The sequence below is a fragment of the Schistocerca cancellata genome, chromosome 9 (genome assembly GCF_023864275.1).
Source record: "Schistocerca cancellata isolate TAMUIC-IGC-003103 chromosome 9, iqSchCanc2.1, whole genome shotgun sequence".
Taxonomy (NCBI): Eukaryota; Metazoa; Arthropoda; class Insecta; order Orthoptera; family Acrididae; genus Schistocerca; species Schistocerca cancellata.
In genome coordinates this window covers 265,482,019-265,494,176 of record NC_064634.1, presented here as the reverse complement: position 1 = coordinate 265,494,176, position 12,158 = coordinate 265,482,019, and positions in this window count along the sequence as shown.

Genomic DNA, 12,158 nt, shown 5'->3' with positions numbered 1-12,158 from the left:
AATAGCGGGGATGTTCAAGTCGCTGTTTTATCCGCTGATCCAAGGTGTCCTACGGATTTTCTGTGTGGTTGACGTCAGGTGACTTTTGAGGGCCGTGGAGATGTAGCAGGGTGGCGGAATGTTCAGAAAGCCTGTCACTTCTTCTTCCAGCACGATGGACTTCGTTGTGGCCGTGTTTAGGCACCTGTGTGAGTAATGGCTTTTTGTGAGGAGACCAACGCCAAAACGCTATTGCAAACAATTCTCGTTGCTTGGTAAAAGGTTGTAATTGGCCTTCATTCAGTGCCTGCAGCAATTTCCATCGGGATAGGAAGTGTCTTTGATTCACAGCCGTTAAACGCATCTCCGGTCCCTCTCAATCAGGATATTTTTCCAATCACAATTCTGATGTAGTGTATGGTGGCCACGTGTCTTACGTCAACGCTTGTAGATACCTTGAACAGTCCATCAAAAAGTACCTACAAATCCAGCGACTTCACACACTGTATGGTCATGGTCATGGCCAAACATGGTTGCCCCTTTTTGTCACTCTATCACTTCTTTACATTTACCCATGTTTAATACAATTTCCACTTGAAACATAAATATCTTACTGACTGCTACTTCTTGTAACTAACGCCAAAGCAGTACGTGCGCGGTTGAGCACATAACTCGATCACTGCGCCTCCTGCTAAGGCTTAACGATTCATCTGTGCGTGTGCACTGTAGTAATTAATTATTAGTAAGGTGAGGTTATTAACCACATAGCGTAACAACAAAGACATATTTACAAGCGTATAAAATGGACACTACTGGAACTGATAAAAGAGTAAGCATTGGAAGGTATTATTATTTTCGACTTAAGCACAAACAGTAGCTCGATGTATTTTTACTGTTTAGGAAATACAACGTTGAGTTAAACAATTTAGTTCCTTTGTTATAAAAGGAAACGTTTAACATGGGCCACTTGCCACTTCGAGGACGATGGTCGAGCTTCTTCGAGACATTCTAGAAGCTTAGTCCTCAATTCTACAAGTCAGTGACTTCAAACGTTGTCGTAATGTCGCACAGTGACTAGTAAATCGTGAAGTGATGGAGATGTTCAAGTAACTGTTCCACGTAAGTGTTCCAAATCCAGACTTTGAGCAACGCGTATTTCAGTGCATTCTGCAAACATCAAAAGCATTTGCGTGCTTGCTAGCTCGTGCAATTGAAATTCGTCAACGGTCCCCGCTCCTGAGAGTCTCTTCCGGTTTGCTGCCGGATCATAAAATTAACAAGAATCGGTATTTCAGAGAGCCGTCTGTCCACCATCTTCAGAAGTACGATATTGATATTGAGTCCTGCGGAGAAGTGAAGCCAAGGATTCTGATCGTTATCCTACTGAGTACTGTGTACAGCACAGGTCGCATGCACCGCCCACCACGTTGTTGCCCCCAATGCTGAACTGGTGGAGCCAGTTTTAGTAGAAGACAGGCGGCAACTATTTGTATCGCATTCAAAGAATATTTTGGTCCGCACAGAAGACTGTTGTGTTTTAACGCCGGACAGCACAGGCTTCCACGTCTGCTAAGAGGAAAACTGTTGTCCTTATTAACCAAATCATCTGCCGACCTAGTTTCATTTACCTCTCTATACGCACTGATCCAAAAACCTGAAGTACTAGCAACTACCAAAGCATCGCCAAATTTCATCCCGTAACCTTCGTTTAAGCTATGTTCTGTTATAGCCGAATTTTCTTGCTTTTGTAGCGGCGCATGACCGTAATATTCCTCACACCTCTCCTGGAATGTGCGAATCGAACGGCGGACGTAAGATTTCTTACACTGTCGCGGAATTTTACGTATGCCAGGCTTCCTAAGTCCCGAATCATCTTTCACAGAGGCGAACAGTGCCCTAATCTTGGAAGGTGCAGGGAAAAGATCTTAATGATGAAGCATTTTAAAATTCTTCCAGTCTTACCCGATATGTTGAGAGCAGCCGGAAAAGTCGGCTACAATAGAACATTGCTGAATGAGGGACATAGGATGAAATTTGACGTGACTGTGGTAGTTGCTAGTACTTCTGCTTTTTGGAACAGTGTTTATGGAGAGGTAACTGAAATTAGGTAGGCAGACAATTTGATTAATGAAGACAATGCTTTTACTTACAGTAGTACATGGACATCTGTATTGTCCCGCATTAAAACACAAGTGTTCAGTGCTGTCCTAATGTTTGATAGATACTTCATTACACGAAAAGGGGTGGTCTGATAAGCACCTTCGCCACGCTGAGTTCGGCCATCCCCAGCGGTGCATGAAGAGGAGCATATACCTGTGGCATTTATTCCTTATGGCCTCAGAATATTTTCATTATACGCAGCTATCAAACTTGCAAGCTCTAGAAGTAAACTGTCCACATCTTAAATGGCACATGCTCTGCCAGACTCCAAAATAACTATTACGACGGGAAAGCATCCGAAATACAGTTCCCATTTCTGACCACAATTGGGACTGTTAAAGGAAAATAATAACATTACATCTGTTGTGTCCTAAGAATTAAAATTCCTGTCTTCCAAATAACATGATGTAACACTTGCATGACAATGAGAAGGTGTCGGTTGCTATGAACTTCTTCTCTGGTAGGTAACATTATATGCTGAAACTTATTGCTTACAAATCACTCCCTTGATGGACGTAATGGTAGACAAACGATCGTGGACGCTGCATGACCTGTCTCTACGAATCGTTTTTCTACACACAGGTACACACATTCTTAATAAGTTGGAGGGATCTGTGGAGGTTCTTGATGAGAGTCCCACAGCGCACGTAATACACTTAACTCGTTACATTTTTATCCATTTTCTTCTGTTTCTTTGTCTGCAGTTCACGTGATAACAAAGACGGTTTTCAGACTTAATTACATCTCGTCCAAATTAGCGGAAATTTGGGTATAACAAACAAAGGAAGATGTATTTTGGCATACCGTCCCGTTGACGGCTGTGACTTCGTCAAAGATGGAGCAAAAACGTGGAGAACAGAAAGTGACTGAGACCAGGCGTGTCCTCCTTCAGAAATATCATGACAAACCGTCTGATGAATGAGCATAAGTTTGAATGCTCATTCCACACCAGTTCGATAATATGGAGTTACCCATATCATCACCTTTTTTGATACAGTGAAGAGCAAAATAAACTGGCACACATGACTAATATCGTGTAGGGTCCCGCGAATTCCCAGAAGTGCCACAGCAGGACTTGACATGAACAAGACTAATGTCTGAAGTAGTACTGAAGGTAATTGACACCATGAATCCTGCAGGGCTGTGTATAGATCTGTAAGAGTAAGAGGGTATGCACATCTCTTCTGAGAAGCACGTTGCCAGGCATTCCAGATAAACTCAATGATGTTCACGTCTGGGAAGTTTAGTGGCCAGCTGAAGTATTTAAACTCAGAAGAGTGTTCCTGCAGTAAATCTGGACGTGTTGGGTGTTTCATTGTCCTGCTGGAATTGCCCTTGTCCGTCGAAATGCACAATGAACATAAATGGATGCAGGTGATCCGAAACGATGCTTACGTACATGTCACCTATCAGAGTCGTATCTAAACGTTCCAGGGACGCCGTATCACTCCAACTGCACATGCCCCACACCATTACAGAGTCCATACCGGCCTGAACAGCCCGACATGCAGACTCCATGGATTCATGAGGTTGTCTCCATTCCCGTAAACGAGACTCGTCCGACCAGGCAACATGTTTCCAGTCATCAACATTCAAATGTCAGTGTTGACGGGCCCAGGCGAGGAGTACAGCTTTCTGTGTGCGGTCATAAAGGGTACACGAGTGGGCCTTCAGCTTCGAAAGCCCGTATCGACGATGTTTCATTGAATGACTCACACGCTGACACTTGCTGACAGCCCAGCATTGAAATGTGCAGCAATTTGCCGAAGGATTGCACTTCCGTCACGCTGAATGATTCTCTTCAGTTGTCGTTGGTCCCGATCATGTTGGATCTTATTCTGGCCGCAGCGTTGTAGGAGATTTGATGTTTTACCGGATCCCTGATATTCATGCTACACTCGTGAAATGGTCATACGGGAAAAGCCACACTTCATCGCTACCTCCGAACTACTGTGTCTCATCGCTCTTGCACCGACTATAACACCACGTTCTAACTCACTTACACCTTCATAAGCTACCATTGTATCAGCAATAACCGATATAACAACTGTGCCAGACACTTGCTGTCTTTACAGGAGTTGTGGACCGCAGCACCGTATTTTTCCTGTTTACAAGTCTCTGTATTTGAATACGCATGCCTATACCAGGTTCTTTGGCGCTTCAGGGTATAATACATTGCACCTGGTACGGCGAATGATATTTATCACGTCATCTCCTATAAAAACCTAAGAGCAGTGATCTTGAACTTTAGGTACCAATCCTTGTATAAATACACAAAAATACCCAAGAATGGATAGCACTACTATTTTCCACTATCATGTTGAAAAAAAAACTAAATTTTTCTCACTCATTTAAATCAGACCACTCAACAAGAGGCATAATCAACTGTTCAAGGTCGTACATGGATAGAAAGCATTATTTTTCTCTACCTTCGCGGTTACAGGGGAAACTAAACTTTGCAGTTACTATCTTAAATCAGACCATTCAACGAAAGTCTAGAAACCCGCTCCAAAGATTTATGTTTATGTTTACGGGCTACTTGTCTGCTACTAACTTATTTGAAAGTTATCACGGCCGTTTTAAAAGACAAACAATCAATTACGTGATTATATACCGAGTGTAAAAAATTTTCTGTTTCCTTACAATGATAAATATCTTAGAACAAATGAGAATGGTTAAGATGGGAACCATATCTGTGTATGAGTTTGAGATGTGTTTGTGGTTGCTTACAATGGTGATAATATCTACAGCGATAGCTACAGAGCATTAGAGAAGTAGGCGTGCGACGTGGCGTTTAAGGAAGGGCACTTTGTGGATCTGTATCACAGGTAGCAGGTTCTGCATTCTAGTGTCATGTCCATTATAATTATCCGGGCTGTTATGCCGTGGTCGGTTGATGAATTCTGTGTCGACACAGAATTCATCAACCGACCACGGCATAACAGCCCGGATAATTATAATGGACATGATATTTCCGACCGTGAAAGTCTACATTTTAGTATTCTAGTGTCGCATTGCCATAATGTTCATCTCAATGCGTTGTTTGGGAAACTCGAAGAACAATGGCAACACTTCAGTATGAGGTACAGCATTAATCCACTGACATATAATCAGAGATAAACGAGTTACACTTGGACAACCCCCCATGAACCATGGACCTTGCCGTTGGTGGGGAGGCTTGCGTGCCTCAGAAATACAGATGGCCGTACCGTAGGTACAACCACAACGGAGGGGTATCTGTTGAGAGGCCAGACAAACGTGTGGTTCCTGAAGAGGGGCAGCAGCCTTTTCAGTAGTTGCAAGGGCAACAGTCTGGATGATTGACTGATCTGGCCTTGTAACAATAACCAAAACGGCATTGCTGTGCTGGTACTGCGAACGGCTGAAAGCAAGGGGAAACTACGGCCGTAATTTTTCCCGAGGGCATGCAGCTTTACTGTATGATTAAATGATGATGGCGTCCTCTTGGGTAAAATATTTCGGAGGTAAAATAGTCCCCCATTCGGATCTCCGGGCGGGGACTACTCAAGAGGATGTCGTTATCAGGAGAAAGAAAACTGGCGTCCTACGGATCGGAGCGTGGAATGTCAGATCCCTTAATCGAGCAGGTAGGTAAGAAAATTTAAAAAGGGAAATGGATAGGTTAAAGTTAGATATAGTGGGAATTAGTGAAGTTCGGTGGCAGGAGGAACAAGACTTCTGGTCAGGTGACTACAGGGTTATAAACACAAAGTCAAATAGTGGCAATGCAGGAGTAGTTTTAATAATGAATAGGAAAATAGGAAAGCGGGTAAGCTACTACAAACAGCATAGTGAACGCATTATTGTGGCCAAGATAGACACGAAGCCCACGCCTACTACAGTAGTACAAGTTTATATGCCAACTAGCTCTGCAGATGACGAAGAAATTGAAGAAATGTATGATGATATAAAAGAAATTATTCAGATAGTGAAGGCAGACGAAAATTTAATAGTCATGGGTGACTGGAATTCGAGGAAAAGGGAGAGAAGGAAACGTAGTAGGTGAATATGGATTGGGGCTAAGAAATGAAAGAGGAAGCCGCCTGGTAGAATTTTGCACAGAGCACAACTTAATTATAGCTAACACTTGGTTTAAGAAACATGATAGAAGGTTGTATACATGGAAGAACCCTGGAGATACTAAAAGGTATCAGATAGATTATATAATGGTAAGACAGAGATTTAGGAACCAGGTTTTAAATTGTAAGACATTTCCAGGGGCAGATGTGGACTCTGACCACAATCTATTGGTTATGACCTGTAGATTAAAACTGAAGAAACTGCAAAAAGATGGGAATTTAAGGAGATGGGACCTGGATAAACTGAAAGAACCAGAGGTTGTACAGAGTTTTAGGGAGAGCATAAGGGAACAATTGACAGGAATGGGGGAAAGAAATACAGTAGAAGAAGAATGGGTAGCTTTGAGGGATGAAGTAGTGAAGGCAGCAGAGGGTCAAGTAGGTAAACAGACCAGGGCTCTTAGAAATCCTTGGGTAACAGAAGAAATATTGAATTTAATTGATGAAAGGAGAAAATATAAAACTGCAGTAAATGAAGCAGGCAAAAAGGAATACAAACGTCTCAAAAATGATATCGACAGGAAGTGCAAAATGGCTAAGCAGGAATGGCTAGAGGACAAATGTAAGGATGTAGAGGCTTATTTCACTAGGGGTAAGATAGATACTGCCTACAGGAAAATTAAAGAGACCTTTGGAGATAAGTGAACCATTTGTATGAACATCAAGAGCTCTGATGGAAACCCAGTTCTAAGCAAAGAAGGGAAAGCAGAAAGGTGGAAGGAGTATATAGTGGGTCTATACAAGGGCGATGTACTTGAGGACAATATTATGGAATTGGAAGAGGATGTAGATGAAGATGAAATGGGAGATACGATACTGCGTGAAGAGTTTGACCGAGCACTGAAAGACCTGAGTCGAAACAAGGCCCCCGGAGTAGACAACATTCCATTGGAACTACTGACGGCCTTGGGAGAGCCAGTCCTGACAAAACTCTACCATCTGGTGAGCAAGATGTATGAAAGAGGCGAAATACCCTCAGACTTCAAGAAGAATATAATAATTCCAATCCCAAAGAAAGCAGGTGTTGACAGATGTGAAAAACACCGAACAATCAGTTTAATAAGTCACAGCTGCAAAATACTAACACGAATTCTTTACAGACGAATGGAAAAACTAGTAGAAGCCGACCTCGAGGAAGATCAGTTTGGATTTCGTAGAAATACTGGAACACGTGAGGCAATACTGACCTTACGACTTATCTCAGAAGAAAGATTAAGGAAAGGCAAACCTACATTTCTAGCATTTGTAGACTTAGAGAAAGCTTTTGACAATGTTGACTGGAATACTCTCTTTCAAATTCTAAAGGTGGAAGGGGTAAAATACAGGTAGCGAAAGGCTATTTACAATTTGTACAGAAACTAGATGGCAGTTATAAGAGTCGAGGGACATGAAAGGGAAGCAGTGGTTTTGAAGGGAGTAAGACAGGGTTGTAGCCTCTCCCCGATGTTATTCAATCAGTATATCGAGCAAGCAGTAAAGGAAACAAAAGAAAAATTCGGAGTAGGTATTAAAATCCATGGAGAAGAAATAAAAACCTTGAGGTTCGCCGATGACATTGTAATTCTGTCAGAGACAGCAAAGGACCTGGAAGTGCAGGTGAACGGAATGGACAGTGTCTTGAAAGGAGGATATAAGATGAACATCAACAAAAGCAAAACGAGGATAATGGAATGTAGTCAAATTAAGTCGGGTGATGCTGAGGGAATTAGATTAGGAAATGAGACACTTAAAGTAGTAAAGGAGTTTTGCTATTTAGGGAGTAAAAGAACCGATGATGGTCGAAGTAGAGAGGATATAAAATGCAGACTGGCAATGGCAAGGAAAGCGTTTCTCAAGAAGAGTAATTTGTTAACATCGAGTATAGATTTAAGTGTCAGGAAGTCGTTTCTGAAAGTATTTGTATGGAGTGTAGCCATGTATGGTAGTGAAACATGGACGATAACTAGTTTGGACAAGAAGAGAATAGAAGCTTTCGAAATGTGGTGCTACAGAAGAATGCTGAAGATTAGATGGGTAGATCACATAGCTAATGAGGAGGTATTTTATAGGATTGGGGAGAAGAGAAGTTTGTGGCACCACTTGACCAGAAGAAGGGATCGGTTGGTAGGACATGTTCTGAGGCATCAAGGGATCACCAATTTAGTATTGGAGGGCAGCGTGGAGGGTAAAAATCGTAGGGGGAGACCAAGAGATGAATACACTAAGCAGATTCAGAAGGATGTAGGTTGCAGTAGGTACTGGGAGATGAAGAAGCTTGCAGAGGATAGAGTAGCATGGAGAGCTGCATCAAACCAGTCTCAGGACTGAAGACCACAACAACAACAACAACAACAACCCTTGATTAAACATACAACTAACAGCTGTACCTAGTCAGCGAGTTCAGTTTGAGATAGGATGTTAAAATCAATACTCTCAGGGATAACCTACAGATTTTCAAATCTAAGTGCTTGTTAGTGTTTAATAACTTTCGTTACTCTGTGTTACCAAACGTATATATGACTCACCCTCCCACGTCTTAACTGAGATCTGTGAACTACACGTGTAGTGAGCAGCTGCATGTAGGTAAACTTCTCGGGTGTTCCGTTGTCAGTTGTTTAAATCTTCTTCTGACGCCTCTCCAGCACTAGTGGCAGGAAATTTTCGAATCACAGCCACCATTTTTAGTGTTGGTTAGCATCAAGTGTGCACCCGCATATTTTTTTTCACCTTCTTTCTATACTGGGTATGAATATTGCCGCTACTTCCAGCTTTATACGTAGATTGAAAGTTCGGTAAAATGAGGGACAGGGCGCTCTGCTCCATTTCGAAGACTTCGGAATTTTTGTCAAAGATTAATTTATGTATCTCACCGACGGTATACCCCTTGTCAAATTAAAACAGCTGAAGAACAGAAAACCAGCAGGACTGGGTAACAGTAATGCTGATCATATCACATGTGGAGATTAATTATAAATCTGAGGCTGTTCTTTTAGTAAATGGACGTTGGAAATGGAAGATTGTAGCCGACTCTTCAACAATGGCTGAAGTAACATCACTCGATAACAAAAGAATTAGAAAAGTATTTGAAAAGAGTAGTATGTATGTTAAAAATTCCCAGCAAATTATAGACACGAATAATTAATAACAGACTGAAATGAATAGCTGACACCCTCTTACTGGAAGAGCAAAATGGTTTTGGGAAGGGAAGGTCAATCTGTGAAAATATTACAGTAGTACATCAGATAACCAAAAGGAGACGAGAACATAATCGAGAGACTAATGTTAAATTTTCAGATTAGGAAGAAGCCTTCGATGGAGTGAATGGGCGTGTTATTATTATATTGTTATGGTCTTCAGTCCAGAGGCTGGTCTCATGTAGCTCACCATGCTACTCTATCCTGTGCAAGCTTCTTCATCTTCCAGTAACTACTGCTGCCACATCCTTCTGAATCTTCTTAGTGTGTTCATCTCTTGGTCTCCGTCTACGATTTTTACCCTGCACACTTAACTCCAGTACTAAATAGGTGATTTCTTGATGTCTCAGAATGTGTACTACCAATCGATCACTTCTTTCAGTCAGGTTGTGCTACAAATTCCTCTATTCCCCAACTCTGTTCAGTACCTCCTCATTAATTACGTGATATACCCATCTAATCTTCAGCAGTCTTCTACAACACCACATTTCGAAAACATCTTTTCTCTTCTTGTCTAAGCTATTTATCGTTCATGTTTCACCTTCATACATGGCTACACTCCACACAAATATTTTCACAAAAGACTTTTTGACACTTAAATCTATACACGATGTTAACAAATTTCTCTTCTTCAGAAACGCTGTCCTTGCCATAGCCAGTCTATAATTTATATCATCTCTACTTCAACGTCTTCCACTATTTTTCTCCCCAAATAGCTAAACTCATTTACTACTGTAAGTGTCTCATTTCTTAATCTAATTCCCTCAGCATCACTTGATTTAATTCGACTACATTCCATTATTCTCGTTTTTATTTTGTTGATTTTTCATCTTATATCCTCCTTTCAAGATACTGTCCATTCCGTTCAACTGATTTTCTAGGACCTTTGCTGTCTCTGACAGAATTACAATGTCATTGGCAAACCTAAAGGTTTCTATTTCTTCTCCATGGATTTAATTCCCTATCCAAATTTTTATTTTGTTTTCTTTACTGATTGTTTAATATACAGATTGAACGACATTGGGGATAGGCTACAACCCTGTCGTACTTCCTTATAACTGCTGTCTGGTTTCTGTACAAATTGTAAATAGCCTTTTTCTCCCTGTATTTTACCCTGCCACCTTCAGGATTTGAAACAGAGTATTCCAGTCAGCACTGTCAAAAGCTTTCTCTAAGTCTACAAATACTTGAAACGTAACCTAGCTTCTAAGGTAAGTCGTAGGGTCAGTACTGCCTCATCTGTTCCAACATTTCTACGATATACAAAGTGATCGTCCCCGAGGGAGGCTTCTGCCAGTTTTTCCATTCGTCGCTAAGGAATTCGTGTTAGTATTTTGCAACTGTGACTTATTAAACTGATAGTTCGGTAATTTTCACAAATGTCAACACCTGTTTTCTTTGGTAATGTAATTATTATATTCTTCTTGAAGTCCGAGGGTATTTCGCCTGTCTCATATATCTTGCTCATAAGATGGAGGAGTTTTGTCATGGCTGGCTCTCCCAAGGGTATTAATAGTTCTAATGGAAAGTTTTCTACTCCGGAGGACTTGTTTCGACTTACGACTTCATCTCGAAGTATCATATCTCCCATTTCATCTTCCTTTCTTCCTCTTCTAGTTCCATAATATTTCACCCAGGTACATTGCCCTTGTATAGAACCTCTATATACTCCTTCCACCTTTCTGCTTTCCCTTCTTTGAAGTCTTTGTTTAGGACTGGTTTTAAATCTGAGCTCTTGATATTCATACATGTGGTTCTACACTCCTGGAAATGGAAAAAAGAACACATTGACACCGGTGTGTCAGACCCACCATACTTGCTCCGGACACTGCGAGAGGGCTGTACATGCAATGATCACACGCACGGCACAGCGGACACACCAGGAACCGCGGTGTTGGCCGTCGAATGGCGCTAGCTGCGCAGCATTTGTGCACCGCCGCCGTCAGTGTCAGTCAGTTTGCCGTGGCATACGGAGCTCCATCGCAGTCTTTAACACTGGTAGCATGCCGCGACAGCGTGGACGTGAACCGTATGTGCAGTTGACGGACTTTGAGCGAGGGCGTATAGTGGGCATGCGGGAGGCCGGGTGGACGTACCACCGAATTGCTCAACACGTGGGGCGTGAGGTCTCCACAGTACATCGATGTAGTCGCCAGTGGTCGGCGGAAGGTGCACGTGCCCGTCGACCTGGGACCGGACCGCAACGACGCACGGATGCACGCCAAGACCGTAGGATCCTACGCAGTGCCGTACGGGACCGCACCGCCACTTCCCAGCAAATTAGGGACACTGTTGCTCCTGGGGTATCGGCGAGGACCATTCGCAACCGTCTCCATGAAGCTGGGCTACGGTCCCGCACACCGTTAGGCCGTCTTCCGCTCACGCCCCAACATCGTGCAGCCCGCCTCCAGTGGTGTCGCGACAGGCGTGAATGGAGGGACGAATGGAGACGTGTCGTCTTCAGCGATGAGAGTCGCTTCTGCCTTGGTGCCAATGATGGTCGTATGCGTGTTTGGCGCCGTGCAGGTGAGCGCCACAATCAGGACTGCATACGACCGAGGCACACAGGGCCAACACCCGGCATCATGGTGTGGGGAGCGATCTCCTACACTGGCCGTACACCACTGGTGATCGTCGAGGGGACACTGAATAGTGCACGGTACATCCAAACCGTCATCGAACCCATCGTTCTACCGTTCCTAGACCGGCAAGGGAACTTGCTGTTCCAACAGGACAATGCACGTCC